General features: G+C 43.4%; 1 pseudogene; it reads right to left on the bottom strand.

Moving 5' to 3' along the window:
* Positions 1-11,524: 11,524 nt before the first annotated feature.
* Positions 11,525-12,501, bottom strand: LOC132007693 (melanoma-associated antigen 8-like; annotated as a pseudogene).
* Positions 12,502-15,206: the final 2,705 nt, after the last annotated feature.

Here is a 15,206-nt window from a genome sequence, read left to right as displayed (position 1 = left end):
ACTCCCTCCAACTGTGTGTTAAGTTATAAATACTCCACATCCTCACCAGTACCTTTTTCCTTGTTTTGTCTTTTAATAAATGTGTAGTGATATCTTACTGTGATTTTAACTTTCATTTCTCGAATGAATAATGATGTTGACTAGCTTTTCCAATGCTCATTTGCAATCTCTATATATTCTTTGCTGAAATGTCTGTTCAGAACTCTGGCCCATTTATTATTTGTGTTGTTACTGAGTTTTAACTCAATTGTATTGTATAGAGAATATATAATCACATAAATAAATTGAAAAATGTTTCCTAGTCTGCAGTTTGTCTTTTCATTCCATTAGCACTGTCTTTTGCAGAGCAAAAGTTTTAAATTATCATTAAGTCCAATTTATCAGTTTATTATTTGAAGGGCTATGCTGTTTTGTGTTTTGTCTAAAAGCTCTTTGGCACACCTGTCACACAAATTTTTCGTTATGTTTAGTATAAGTTGTGCAGGATTTGGCAAAGCTCTATTGTTCCACCACCATCTGAATTGCTTTTCCACCGCTATTAAAAATCACTGATCTGTGTTTGTGTGTCTCTCTTTTTGAGTCTGTTGTTACATTAGACAAGCGATAAAACTGTCGCTCCCAGGGCCAACACTATGGTTCTCACTGTAGCTTTATAATGTCTTGTGATTGAATAGTTGGAGTATTTGAACATTGTGCTTTTTCAGAATTGTCTTGGATATTCCAGTTTCTGTGCCTTTATTTGTACGTCATTCTAATCTCCCCGCTTACCTAAGTCTTACTTTCATTTCATCACTCTGTCTTGTAGCATGCAGCACAATGATCTGGCACATATTTTGTAAAATTCCTATCTAATGATTTTTATCTTTGTGCTGGTGTCAGTGGTATTGTATTTTTAGTTTCAAACTCTGGTTGTTCATTGCTGTTAAAAGAACATGCTTTATTTTATATTTGACCTTGTGTTCTGTATAGGCAATAATGTTTTCTGCTATAGAAACAGTTTGAATTGCTTTTTTTTTTTTTTAAGATTGTATTTATTCACTTGACAGAGAGAAAGAGAGAGAGCACAGGCTGGGGGAAGGGGTGCTGAGGGAGAGGGAGAAGCAGACTCCGCATTGATCAGGGAACCTGATGCAATGCGGGGCTAGATTCCAGGATCCCAAGATCATTACCTGAACTGAAGGCAGACGTTTGACTGAGCCACCTAGGTGCCCAAAGAGAGTCTGAATTCTACTCCAGATATTTTTTGACTTATAAAATAGCTTAAAATTTAAAGCCTGATGTTCAAGGGAAGACATCTTTACCTTGTTCTTGAACTTAGGGGAAGAGCATTCATACTCTCACCATTAAGAATGTTGTGAGCTGGAGGATTTTTACATATGACCTTTATTCGGCTGTGCACGTTCTCTTCAACTCCATTTTTCTTCAGACATTTTATTAGAATTTGCTTTTGAAGTTTGTTGAATGTTTTTTCTGAACCTATTGATGTGATCATATGATTTTTTACCTCTATAGAGTCTGTCCCCATGTTAAAATATATTGCTAGATTTTCAAATGTCAAACCAGTCTTTCATTTTTGGAATGAAACACAACTTGTTTCTGATGTTTTATCTTTATTATGTATAGGTAGATTGGATTTATATAAGTAGCTTGTGAATATTCTGTTGAGGGTTTTGCATGTATGTTCATGAGAGTTATTGGTCTATACAAATATTGGTCAGTAATGTCATTATCTGTTTTTACTGTTGGGATAATGCTGGAATCATAATGGGAAAAGAGGTGTTTTCTACTTTCTGGTTGATGCCATGTACAATTGGTATTTCTTTAAATGTTTGGTGGAATTTGCCAGTGAAACCATCTAGGTTTGGAAATTTCTGTTTTGGCAAGTTTTTCAACTACAAACTCTATTTCTTTAGTAAAGATGTAGGATTGTTTAGATTAACCTATTTAATTTAGAGTGAGTTTTGGTAATTAGTAGCTGTAAAGGTATTCATCATACATTTTACATAAATTATCACATTTTCAGACAGTTATTTATAACATTCCCTTATTTATTTAATTTCTCTCTGGGCAGCAGTGATACCTTCTCTTCCATTGTTGATAGTGGCAATTTGTGTGTGTGTTTTTTCCCCACCTTGGTGAGAATGGCTAGAAGTTTACCAGTTTTGTTGATCTTCTTGAAGAACCAACTTTTGATTTGATTTTTTTATTATTATCTTTTTTTAAAGATTTCATTTATTTATTTGACAGAGACAGCAAGAGAGGGAAAAGAAGTGAGGCAGAGGGAGAGGGAGAAGCAGACTCTCCGCTGAGCAGGGAGCCCCATGCAGGGCTGGGTCCCAGGACCCTGGGATCATGACCTGAGACAAAGGCAGATACCTAATGACTGAGCCACCCAGGCGCCCCTCTATTGTTTTCTTTTATCAATTTAGTTTTCCTGCTCAAATCTGTGTTATTTCCTCCCTCCACTTGTTTTGTATTTAATTTGCTCTTTCCCCATAATTTCTTAAAGTTAAAAATTAGTTTATGGCTTTAAAATTTTCTTCCTTTAGGGGTGCCTAAATGGCTCAGATGGTTGGGCAACCGCCTTCAGCTCAGGTCATGGTCTCTAGGTCCTGGGATCGAGCCCTGCATTGGGTTCCCTGCTCAGCGGAGAGTCTGCTTCTCCCTCTCCCTCTGCCTCTCCCCCTCCCTGGGCTCTCTCTGTCTCTCTCTCTCTCTCTCTGTCAGATGAATAAGTAAAAAAAAAAAAAAATCTTAATAAAGTAAAATTACTTCTTTTAATATGATATCTAATTAAATATAATAGATGCCATTAAACATAAACATTTAGTATTATATAAAGATGTTATTTATTTATTTATTTACTTATTTACTTATTTATTTAAGAGAGAGCAAGAGCGGGAGAACACAAAGTAGAGGGAGAGGCAGAGGGATAAGGAGAAGCAGGCTCATGAACTGAGCCAAAGGCAGATGTTTAACTAATTGAACCACCCTGGTGCCCCACATTTACTATTATAAAATTCTTTATAAGTTTTGCTTAGATGAGGAGTGCCTGGGTGGCTCAGTGGGTTAAGCCTCTGCCTTCGGCTCAGGTCATGATCTCAGGGTCCTGAGATCGAGCCCCGCATCGGGCTCTCTGCTCAGCGGGGAGCCTGATTCTCCCTCTCTCTCTGCCTGCCTCTCTGCCTATTTGTGATCTCTCTCTCTCTCTCTGTCAAATAAATAAATAAAATCTTTTTAAAAAAAAGTTTGCTTGATGCATTCCATAAATTTTGATTTTTCATATTATAATTTTAATTCATTTCAATAATTTCTTTTACTTTAAGATTTCAGTGTATGGTATTTAATTTTAATGTATTTGAAGATTTTCTAGGTATGTTTTTGTTACTAATTTCTAGTTTAATTCCTTTGTGGGCCAAGAACATAATTCATATGTTTTCTACTTTTAAACACATTAAGGTTTATTTTGTGATTCACAATATGGTCTCATTTGGTAAACATTCTATGTACACTTGAGAATTCTTCACAAGCTTTTTGTGATCAGTTCCTCATTTTTAAAGGGGTAATAAAAATAGTACCTGTGTATGACAGTTGTTTGCATTCTGCTATAAGTGAGAGAGAACCTGAAAAATACTTGCTTAATAAGTAGGATTTTTTTTTTTTCACTCAAACAATCAAAAGACAGGGGTAGGCAAAAGAAGATTGGTATAAATGCTCAAAGAGGTCATCAAAAATTATTCTTAGATATCTTCCCATTCATAACAGTTTCATTTAGAGCTTTTGTTACTTGTGACCATAAGATGCCCATTCTATCTCCAGGCATTATGTTCTCACTCTAGGAGGAAAAATAAAGGATGAAAAAGCAGAATCATTCCAGAAATCCTCAATTTCCAGGGAACATGGGATGAAGGTAGTACACTTTTATTTGAAGGCAGACCAATATTTATTAAAACATATACTGTAGGGGCACCTGGACAGCTCAGTCGGTTGAGCCTCGGAGTCTTGGTTTTGGTTCAGGTCCTGATCTCAGGGTGGTGAGATTGAGCCCCAGGTCAGGCTCCACACTCTGCTCTGTATCCACTTCAGATTCTTTCTCCCTCTCCCTCTGCCCCTCCGCTTGTGCTCTCAATCTCTGTCTCCCTCTCTCAAATAAATAACTATATCTTTAAAGTGTATAACTATAAACCTTAGGGCAACAGCGAACAAGTTTCTTTAAAAGGTATACACGGTGAGCAAATAGAAAAGGTAAAATCGAATTAAAATGCTCAACTAATAATCCAGGTGAAGGTAGACAGGTGGAGAAAACAGTAGAAAACAGTGAGATACAGATTTTAACCCACCCAAATCGGTAGCAATTTTAAATGTGAGTAGTCTAAACACATCACTAGGAATTCAGAGATTGTTCAATTGAATAAAAAAGTAAGATAGAACTAGATGCTGTCTTTGCGAACCCCACTTTATGTATAAAGATGTAGATTACCTACAAGTAAAAAAAGATGAAGAAAGTTATATAGTGCATATACTAACGAAATGAAACTTGGAGTAGTTCTGTTGATATCAAAGTAGAAATTAGGACGAGAAACACCATCACGGATAAAGAGAGGCATTACATGGTGATAATGTGGCAAATGATTCAAGGGGATAAAACTTAACATTTTTTTTCACGGTTATAGCCTTAAGAAGTAGAAGAGTTGAGGTTTAAACTAAAGCACTTTCATAATATATTTCCTATGTATATTCAAAATTCCTCCTGAGCTTGCAACTCGGTTTCACTAAGTTATCTGTTAATTCCTGCAATGTCACAATCTTGATTAAAATTGCTTTATGGTGCATTTTAATTCCTGTAAAGGTTAATTCCCTTGCTATTATTTTTTAAACAATTTCTTGGTGTTTCTCATAAATATTCTTTCATATTAACTTTAACGAATATTCTGTTGAGTATGAACAATTCTACACACATAAATTTCACCACTTAGATGAAATAAACCAATTCCTCCAAAAATGCAAATTACCACAATCTATTCAATATAAAGTAGATAGCCTGAATAGCCTTATAACTAGTAAAGAAATAGAACTTGTAATTCTCATGACTGCTCTGCTTTCAAGGAGCCTCAAATGAAGACATGTAAGAAATAAAATAGCCAGCTCAGAAAAGATGTTGATTAATGAGGTTGATGTCTTTCGAAACATTGTGGATTGAGAATGATCTGTACTGTGTGTTGATAGACTCATTTTTGTATTTGTGAGACAGTGTGTTGGGGCCCTGGGCTAAGTTCAGGAAAGTGAAGAAAACCAAATATTTATTCTATGAGGTTTTCGGTGATTGCTTGATATACTTTATGTACATCATATCATTTAAGGCTTCCCATAACCCAATGATGTAATTGGTATTATTATTTTCTCTATTTTATAATAATAACAAGTTCTTTTTTATGTTCCAATAGTCAACATGCAATACATCATTAGTTTTTTATGTAGTGTTCAACGATTCATTAGTTGCATATGACACCCAGTACTCATCACAATGCGTGCCCTCCGTAATGCCCGTCACCCAGTTACTCCATCTCCCACCCCCTCCCTTCTATAACCCTCAGTTTGTTTCCCAGAGGCCAGAGTCTCTCATGGTTTGTCTCGCTCTCTGATTTCTTCCCATTCAGTTTTCCCTCCCTTCCCCTGTGGTCCTGCACACTATTCCTTATGTTCCTCATATGAGTGAAACTATATAATCATTGTCTTCCTCTGATTGAATTACTTCACTCAGCAGAATCCCCACCAGTCCCATCCATGCCGATGCAAATGGTAGGTATTCATCCTTTCTGATGGAGGCGTAATATTCCATTATATATATGGACTTTATCTTCTTTATCCATTCATCTGTTCAATGGTATCTTGGTCTTTTCCAAAGTTTGGCGACTATGGCCATTGCTGCTATCAACATTGGGGTACAGATGGCCCTTCTTTTCACGACATCTGTATCCTTGGTGTAAATACCCAGTAGTGCAATTGCTGGGTCGTAGGGTAGCTCTATTTTTAATTTCTTAAGGAATCTTCACACTGTTCTCCAAAGTGGCTGCACCAACTTGCATTCCCACCAACAGTGTAAGAGGGTTCCCGTTTCTCCACATCCTCTCCAACACTTGTTGTTTACCATGTTGTTGATTTTGGCCATTCTAGCTGGTGTATGGTGGTCTCTCATTGTGGTTTTGATTTGGATTTTACTGATGGCCAATGATGATGAACATTTTTTCATCAATTACAGCAAATTCTTATATGGTGCTTATCATTTGTGAAGTATTATTCTAAACCTTTACATAGATGCATTAATCCTGTCAGCAGTCCCAGGAGATTAGCACTATTTATATCCCCATTCTTTTTTAAAGGCATCCGAGATACAGAGAGTCGTACACTATGCCCCGGGTTATCTAGCTATTGAGTAGAAACATCTGGAAATTTTTTTCTTAACCAGTCTACTCTGCTACATTGGGAAGTATAAATAATTTTCTCCAGCCAAGGTCAGTAATTTGGAAAGACAGGTTACAAATCCAGCTGTGTCTGACTCCAAAACCTGTTTTCTCTCCACTCTCCACCATGCGCAGAAGCAAGAAGGGCTAACGGTCTGTAATGATCTTGTGCTGTAGACATTTGTAAGTAATCATAGTTTTTCATTTTGTATGTATTTTCACAAGAGCTATGACAGGCATAGGGCTCTATGACTGTTTAAATCTGCCATTAGCAAATAAATTAATAGCTCATAGGAAAGTTGTGGTCTCAACAGTGAGCTTCCCATTTGTGGTTGGGTGGATTTTGGGATTTTTTTTTTTTTTTCTATTCAAAACCAGAAGTAAAGACAATAACAAAAATAAACAAGTGTGACTACATTACATTAGAAAGCTTCTGCACTGCAAAGGAAACTATCAACAAAATGAAGACAATTTACAGAATGAGCAAAAATATTCTCAAATCATATATTTCATAAGGGCTTAGTATCCAAAATATATGAAAAGCTTACACAACTCACTAACAAAACACAATCTGCTTTTAGAATGGGCAGAGGAACTGAATAGACACTTTTTCCAAAGAAGACATCCAAATAGCCAACAGGTACATTAGAAAGTGCTCGACATCAGGGAAATGCAAATCCAAACCAGAATGAGATATCACCTCACACCTGCTGTTTTGCTCTGATCAAAAAGAAAAGAGATAATAAGCCCTGATGAGGACGTGGAGGAAAAGGAATCCTAGTTCACTGCTGGAATTGGCGCAGCCACTATGGACTCCCTAAGGAGTTTTCTCGAAGAGTGAAAATAGAACTACCAGAGGACCCAGCGATCCCATTTCTGGGTACATATGCAAAGGGAATGAAAACAGCTGGAAAAGCTAGCGACACTGTCATGTTCTTTGCAGTATTAGTCACAATAGTCCAGAGAGTGAATACATAAAAAGTTGTGGCACGTGTGTGTAATGGAGTTTTCCTCAGCCATGAGACAGAATGAAATTCTGCCGTTTGTGACAACATGGATGGACCTTGGAGGTGTTAGGCTGAGTGAAGGAAGCCAGACAGAGAAAGATAAATACTGTGTGGTATCACTCATATGTGGAATCTTTATTTTTTAAAAGATTTTATTTATTTACCTGAGAGAGATGGAGAGAGAGATATCACAAGCAGGGCAGAGGGAGAAGCAGGCTCTCCACTGAATAAGGAGCCCGACGCGGAGCTCCATCCCAGGACCCTGGGATCATGACCTGAGCTGAAGGCAGAGGCTTTCACCCACTGAGCCACCAGGAGACCATATGTGGAATCTTTATAAAACAAACAAACAAACAAACAAAAAGCCAAAAGAAGTCAAGCTGACAGAAACAAGAGTAGAAAAGTGGTTGCTGGTGGTTGGGCTGGGGGTGGAAATAGGGAAGGCAGGTAAAAGGGTATAAACTTTCAGATAAGAGATGAATAAAGTCTAAGGATCTAATGGAAAACATGGTGACTGTGGTTGATAAGAAACACTTATATAATTGAAATTTGCTGAGACGATACACTTAAATGGTCTCACCAAGAGAACAAAACAAAATTAGTATGTGAGGCGATGGACGTGTTAATTAACTAGATGGAGAGAATCCTTTGACAGGGTGTAGGTATATCGAATCACCATGATATATGTACACTTGAAATATCTTACAATTTTACATGTCAATTATGCCTCCATCAAGCTGAAAAAAAAAAAAAAGAAACAAAAGACTACTACTTTTTTAATTAAAATATTTAAATACTCCTCACCACAGAAATACTAGCTCTATGTTACTAGTTAATGTAACTGCTAGCTGATGCTAGTAATAAAATTTCTTTTGTTCACATAAATTCTGATGGCGGATGGTGGGGCCATTGCTCTCAGGTGACGCAGGGATCCAGGCTCCTTCCCTCTTTTGGCTTCATCCCTGAAACACAGGGTCACCATGTTTGCTACTGAGTGGGAGAGAGAGCATGGAAGGAGCCCTCTGGCTTCTGCCTAACGACATATGGACTGGCGATGTAGTTTCACCCTGTGTCCAGGAAGGAGAGAAAGAGAAGATGTGGATAACACTTTAGTCTCTCCCGTAGGCCAACACATTGGTAGGTACTCATTAAAAACCCACCATTAAAATTTGTTGTGAGAACAAATTCCTTTCCAACACAGGATCTTGTGGTTTCCAGAGGCTCCTGTAAAGGTCAGAAGGGAGCATTTACCCTTCTTCACTCACAAGCTCTTTTGAGCCCTGCCCTTCACAATACCTGCTGTAATGTCGGTAGGCTGAGAATTTCCCCCTTCCTTTTGATGCATGGTCAGAATCTTAACTTGTGAGTCTCTCTTCTCCACAGGTGCCCTTAGCCAGACTGAAAACCAGGATTTTCCTGTGTGGAAGGTCCACAGACACACAGGCAATAGGAGGATATATATATATTTTTTTCTTTTGAGAGAGTTAGCATGTCTACCAGGGAACCAATTTTTACTTCTAGGAGGGTTCCTGGGTTTTAGGGATTCACCTTCAGTAGATGTTTTTAATCTAGGTAAGCGGACGTATCTGGGTATCTGTTCCCTGTCCAGTTTCAAAAAGACATCCATTTAAAATTCTACTGCAACTATCAGAGTGGTTTTAAAGGAAACTCTAATTTCAGGGTTAGAGCCTCCAAACCAGGAGGTTATGTGTCAAGTCGGACTCTATTCACCAGCCCACTTGGAAAACACTTTGAGTGTGTGTTTAGGAGGCCAGTGGGGAATGACTAGGCATCGAAACACCATGTCCAAAGTGAACATCTAGTTCCAAGGGGCTGTTGCTATCACAGAGGTGCCAGGGTGAGGGACAGGGGGCATGGGGGGTTCTGCAAGGAACAGCAATGCGTTATGTCAGGGGAAGAACAGGCGATTCTAGGCTGTTCCACTGGGAGACAAGCATAGCCTTCAGAGGATGATTTAGCAGGGAGCTAGTGACCTGATCAGGTTCCAGAGTTGGACAGGAGGGCACAGTGGGGAAAACCAAGGGACAGTACCGCCATGTGGGAACGTGCTGGAACCAGACAGAAATAGAGTCAGCTCTCGAGGGGGACTCTGGGATTTGGAGAAGAGGAGTCTACGTTGACGTCCTGCTTGATTTGCATTGTCACCTTCCTTCTTAGGTCTTCCTTCAGTATCTTGGGACAGAGACCTTCTTTTTCTGGCCCGAGAGACATTCTAGAGAACTGAGAAGAGAAATGAATGAACTAAGAGATGCAAGATGCCTCGGGCTGGGAGTGGGAACCGCACGGCCACCAGATGAATTCAGACTACGGGTCTAGTCCCAGCTCTGTCTCATGGACCTGGGGAAATCATCAAGTGCTATGAACCTTCGGCCTGTCATCTCCGAGGTAAATTGGGCGAGCCCCTTCTTGTAGGACTGCAGGAATGTGTGTGACGTGAGTCATACCAGCATATATCACACCCCGATAAAATGCTGAGGAGGCTGCCTCCTGGGTAGAAACCCTAACGTAGGATTTTTCAGGCCTGACCCAGGCCATTTCAAAGGCATAACCTGGCAGGCCTCATGGGGAGAAGCGACCCTCTCCACATCCACATCAGACTCGGCCCTTCTCATAGGTACATTCCTGGCCCCCTGCTTTCATTCTCAAGTGTCTTTATCTGAGGCCTTGGGCAGAGATCTTCTGGGCCTCTACTTAGCCCTCCGTAAGGGGGGAGGGAGGAGGAATCTTTGAAGACACTTTTCCCACCTGCCTTAGCCACTCCCCCTTGCCTTCCTCTGACTTCAGGGTGCATACGACTGCCCTGAGCATTTGTTTTGGCTCTTTTGACAGTGAGGTGACCCCCATGCCCGCGCTCACCCACCTGACTCTTGGCTGGGACACTGTGACTGGGAGAAAACGACCTAGAAGGAATGTGCTTTCCCCTGTTCTTGCTCTTGCTTAAAGTAGCACCGGAAGCGATCGGGCTTAGCTCTGCTGTGTCTGGCTTGTGGCTTCAGTCAGCAGCTCTGACACCTGGCAGCTTAGCTCTTGGTCCCCCCAGCTCCTGAAAATGACCGTTGCTCCTACTGTGACTTCGCCCCACGGCCTTCCATCCTCTCCTCTGGGCATTTGGTTGGTTATCAAGTCTCCCTGAATTCACTCAAGTCAAAGACCAGCTCCTTCCGTCCCCGCCAGCTGCTCCTCCATCCAAAACACTATTTCCGTTCATTCCACCCCTTCCTCCAAAAAACCAGTCCTTGCTTAGAGAGAGCTAACATCCACTTACAGTAACCTGGGCCTAATGGCATTTTAATGGAGCAGGTCTAGCTTGAATAGACCAGGGAAAGGGCACCTGGGTGGCTCAGTCATTAAGCATCTGCCTTTGGCACAGGTCATGATCTCAGGGTCCTGGGATGGAGCCCCGCATCGGGCTCCCTGCTCAGCGGGGAGCCTGCTTCTCCCTCTCCCACTCCCCCTGATTGTGTTCCTGCTCTTGCTTTCTCTCCCTGTGTCAAATAAATAAATAAAATCTTAAAAAAAAAAAAAACCAGATCAGGGAAAAGATGTCTTCCTAGTGGCTTCTTGGCATCACTTCAAGGAATATCACCCTATTTCTCTAGAAATCCTTGTGAAACATCTGGTTCACTCATGGCGTTCAACTACATATTCCTAAACCTGATGAACAACTATGAATGTGTGACCACTGTCATTCATACAGTTAGATTCTGAAGCTAATCAAACTTTCTATTACAAGAAATGGTATGAGGGGCACCTGGCCTGCCTAGTCAGTAGAAATGCGACTCTTAATCTCAGGGCTGTGAGTTTAAGTCCTACATTTGTTGTAGAGATTACATAAAAATGAAAATTTATTTAAAAAAAAACAAAGAGGGGGTGCTTGGGTGGCTCAGTAGGTTAAGCTTCTACCTTCAGCTCAGGTCATGATCTCAGGGTCCTTGGATTGAGTCCCATCTGGGTTCTCTTTCTCATCTTGCAGAACTTCCTCATACTAGCATGGGAAGGAAGTGGGATCAGTGCCAATGACCTTGCCGAAAACTGTCAGACTTCCATCTTGCTGGTTTCTGCATGGGCCCTGGGACCCCACAGGAACTCGTAGCGGGCAGGGTCACTGCCGGGCACCTGCCGGTACTCCAGGTACCCTTCCTGCACCCAGACGTTGGTCAGGAGCTCCTGGGGCTCCCCGTAGATGATGTGCTCCTCGCCGGCATACACCCCCATGACCCCCAGCGCTTCCCACACCACCTCCTCGGGGGCACGGTCACCCTCCAGGAGGATCACCGCCAGGAGCACCACCAGGAGGCCGGTCTTGGGCGGGCCCTGCTCACCGCTAAGCATCGCATCGCATGGGGTCTACTTCCTTCACATCGATGCCAAAGACAACCTCCGTGCACTCATAGGCTTTCTTGAAGATCACAGGGAAGTGGCCCTTGTGCTCTTTGGTGACACTCTTCAGCATTTCTGCCTCTGTGGTAGGCTCCTTTGTTATCTACTTGACACTCAGGAACCACCCTTGTTTGGCCACCTTTTTGTAAAGTGCATCCCCGAGCAAAGATTTAGGTGCTGGTGGAGCCCCTTCTCTTGGCTTCTAGAACTCTTATCAGATTGAGAGCCACTCCATCAATGGAGTGGCTGTGATGGCAGTGGGGGAGAAGCTGGCTCTCTGAGAACCGTTGGGAGTACTTGGTTTTCCAGCAGCAGGCACCACATCTGGGGGGCCCGGGATCAAAGGAGAGAGAGGAGGAGGTTGTGGCTTCTACCTCCTGAGACATGAGACCCTGCACACTGATTCCAGGGCTGTCTTGGGGCCTGAAGGTCTTCCTCAGGTTTGCAGCCCTCCCTCTTCCGGCCCAGAGGCATGATGACTTATACTGGGGGTAGCTTGCCGGAGGGTGGGCAGTGGGGATCCCCAGACGTTGGCGAGAGAGAGGGAAAGCATCAGTGGCCTCAGCTGAGAAATTCATCCATGACAACTCAGGTAAAGGCAGCTCCCAGGTCTCCTTTTTAGTGGCGCTCATGGGCCTCACAGGGTTCCTGTTCTCCTGGCTGGCTCATTTCCGAAGAACTGAAGGAGGGATTGAGATAGCTCCTCAGGGAGCAGCTGGCACAGCCTGAGGTCAGGTCAGAAGCCTGAGGTCAAGCTAGAAGCCTAAGGCTTCTAGGGCTGAGAGTAGGCCATGGACGGTCAGGCACTGTGGGTCCCATCTTCTGGGGCCCTTGGTAGACATTCAGGGCATGCCCCTCACCTTGACTCCTGGCACTGTGTAGGCCTTCAATGATGAGCTGACCTGACAACATGGGACTCAGACCAAGGCTTTCACCTTCCAGTTTCTAGAACTCCTAGAAGGAGAATTGAAGGGGCAGCTCAGGGTGTGACTACAGGCTCAGTCCTGGGTCCCCAGAGCTGACAGGAGGGCCGGAGCCAGACTCTGAGTTCCCCACTGTTCAGGGGTAGATGGTTCTCTTGGTGCTCAGAGTCCTAATCTTTCTTCTGCTAGGGTCTGGGCCCCACCACTCTGCTGAACTCCTCTGACTTTCTCCTGAGGAAGAAGTGAGGGGCACCACATCGGGTATAATTGCCCAGGGTCTCCCAGGGCTTATAGCAGGGGCCTCCTTTATCTGTGGTGAGAGGGCCCATTATGTTATTAATATTTCCTCCCAATAGGGCCTGCTCCATCCTCTACCTCAGCTGACCCGACTTTGCACCCTCAGATTGAAGGCGTCCCTCTCTGAGAGGAACTACCAGCTGCAGCCCCTTGGGGAAAGGGATAGCTCAGGACCGCTGGCCACCTCTAATCAGAGTCTTCCAGGTATGACAGCAGGGGCTGGGCTCTTCTGTTCTGGGACAGGGGTACCTGCAGTCCACTCTTGGAGTACTCAGCTTTATATGTGTATCCCACGCCCGCCATGTCTTTTTCTCAGACCTCCCTGAGACGACTGAGACATGAAAAGATGCCACATCCAGCTACTTTTGCCTCAGGTCTCCCAGGCCTGGCAGCAGGAGAGGGCGGGTGGGGTGGGGAGGTATTCTCAGTCCTCTTCGGTGTAGTCACAACTACGGCTGACAGGACTTCGGCCACCCATATTCCTTCGACCCAATAATTCTTCCCTCAGGCCATGGCCCCAGTCTCCCAGGGCCTCCTCTGTCTGTAGTGGGAGTTTCCCTGCTTTTCCTCAGAGCCCTCACTTTGATACCTAGAGAATGACTGAGATACCCCAACTCAGAACTAGAGGGGTCCCCACAGAAATCTGCCCTGACCCATGTTGTCAGTCCTGGAGATCCTGGCAGGGATCCTATTTCCACCTGACAGGGCCTGGGACCTGGGATCCCTCCCTTTGCTGACCCGAGTCCAGTCACCCGGGCTGAAGCCTCTTCTTCAGACTCCAGAGGTCAAAGTCAGGAAACACTAAATCCAAGGACCCCACCTAGGGCCTCCCTGGGTCGAAGCAGGCCCACTGGGGCTGGGGTCCATTGGGCTGTGCGGTGCGAGGTCAGCTGAGCCTTCCTCAGGATCATCGCTTTGCTGCCTGGAACTGCCCGAGCCCTCTTCCTCCGCACACCCTGAAATCAAGGCTGCACGTCCCAGTTCCCAGAACTGCCAGTGAGGGGGGCGCTTTACTTGTCCTCAGAGCCTTGCTCAGTGTCCTGTTCTTAAAGTTTATCTCCTACACCACTGTGGCTGAGCAGCGTGATTTGGGGGAGTCCCTGCTCTTTGGAGGTTATCCAATATTGCATCGTTGCCCTAATACCTGCTATTCCCTCTTCAGAACATTCTTTCAATTCTATTACAATATTTTTTTGAAGGCCGGGCTTCACTGGCTAAAGTGATTTCAGGTGATTATTAATGGAGTCTGAAGCCATACAGCATCAATCAACCTAATTTTTCCTGATACCTGATACTCCCCCGGGGTTATTGGCCTCCGTGCTCTGGGATGATGTCTCAGATTCCTTCAGTGAAACAGCGCAGAAGTTTAAACAAGTTTCTCCCCCTATCCCGTCATCTGCCATCTACTGAAGACCGTGGGCCCTCCTGAGCTTCACCGCTGCCTCCCCCTCCCAGGCCCCAAACACAGCTACCAGTTCAACACAGGGACTTCTCATGGTCTGCTTCGATTTTGTTGTTGATAGGCTGAAAAATGTTCCCCCAAACAAACCATCTCCCAGTCCCTAGAACCTGTAAATGCTGCTTTCTTTGGGAAAAGGGTCTTTGCAGTTGTGGTTAACTTACGAATCTTGCGATCCTTCATGATTACCCAGGTGCACCCTAGATGCAATCACTTGTATCTTCAGAAGAGGGAAGCAGAAGGATGGTCAGAGAAGACAAGGTGAAGAGAGAGCAGGGGGAGATTTGAAGATGTTGACCTTGAAGATGGCCGTTACGTTGCCACAAAGACAGGAGAGCCAGTAGCTACCAGAAGCTGCAAGAAGCAAGGGCCTCAAAGGCAGTGTGGCCCTGCCAGCGTCTTGATTTCAGGTCAGTGAAAGTGATTTTGGGCTTTTGGCTCCGGGAACTGTAAGAGAGTTTATTTCTGCTGTTGAAGCCTCCCAGTTCGTGGCAGTTTGATACAACAGATCTGGGAAGCTCATACATCGTGGTTCCCATTCTCGCTTCTGTAGTTTTCCAGGGTTGATTTTTGGGAATGGAAGACAACAGCACAAACTTGATTATCACTAACTATAGTTAAGGCACTACATCTGTAAATAATTTAGGGAGAATTAACA

The sequence above is a fragment of the Mustela nigripes genome, chromosome X (assembly GCF_022355385.1).
Source record: "Mustela nigripes isolate SB6536 chromosome X, MUSNIG.SB6536, whole genome shotgun sequence".
Taxonomy (NCBI): Eukaryota; Metazoa; Chordata; class Mammalia; order Carnivora; family Mustelidae; genus Mustela; species Mustela nigripes.
This window is presented reverse-complemented; position numbering and strand designations above follow the sequence as displayed.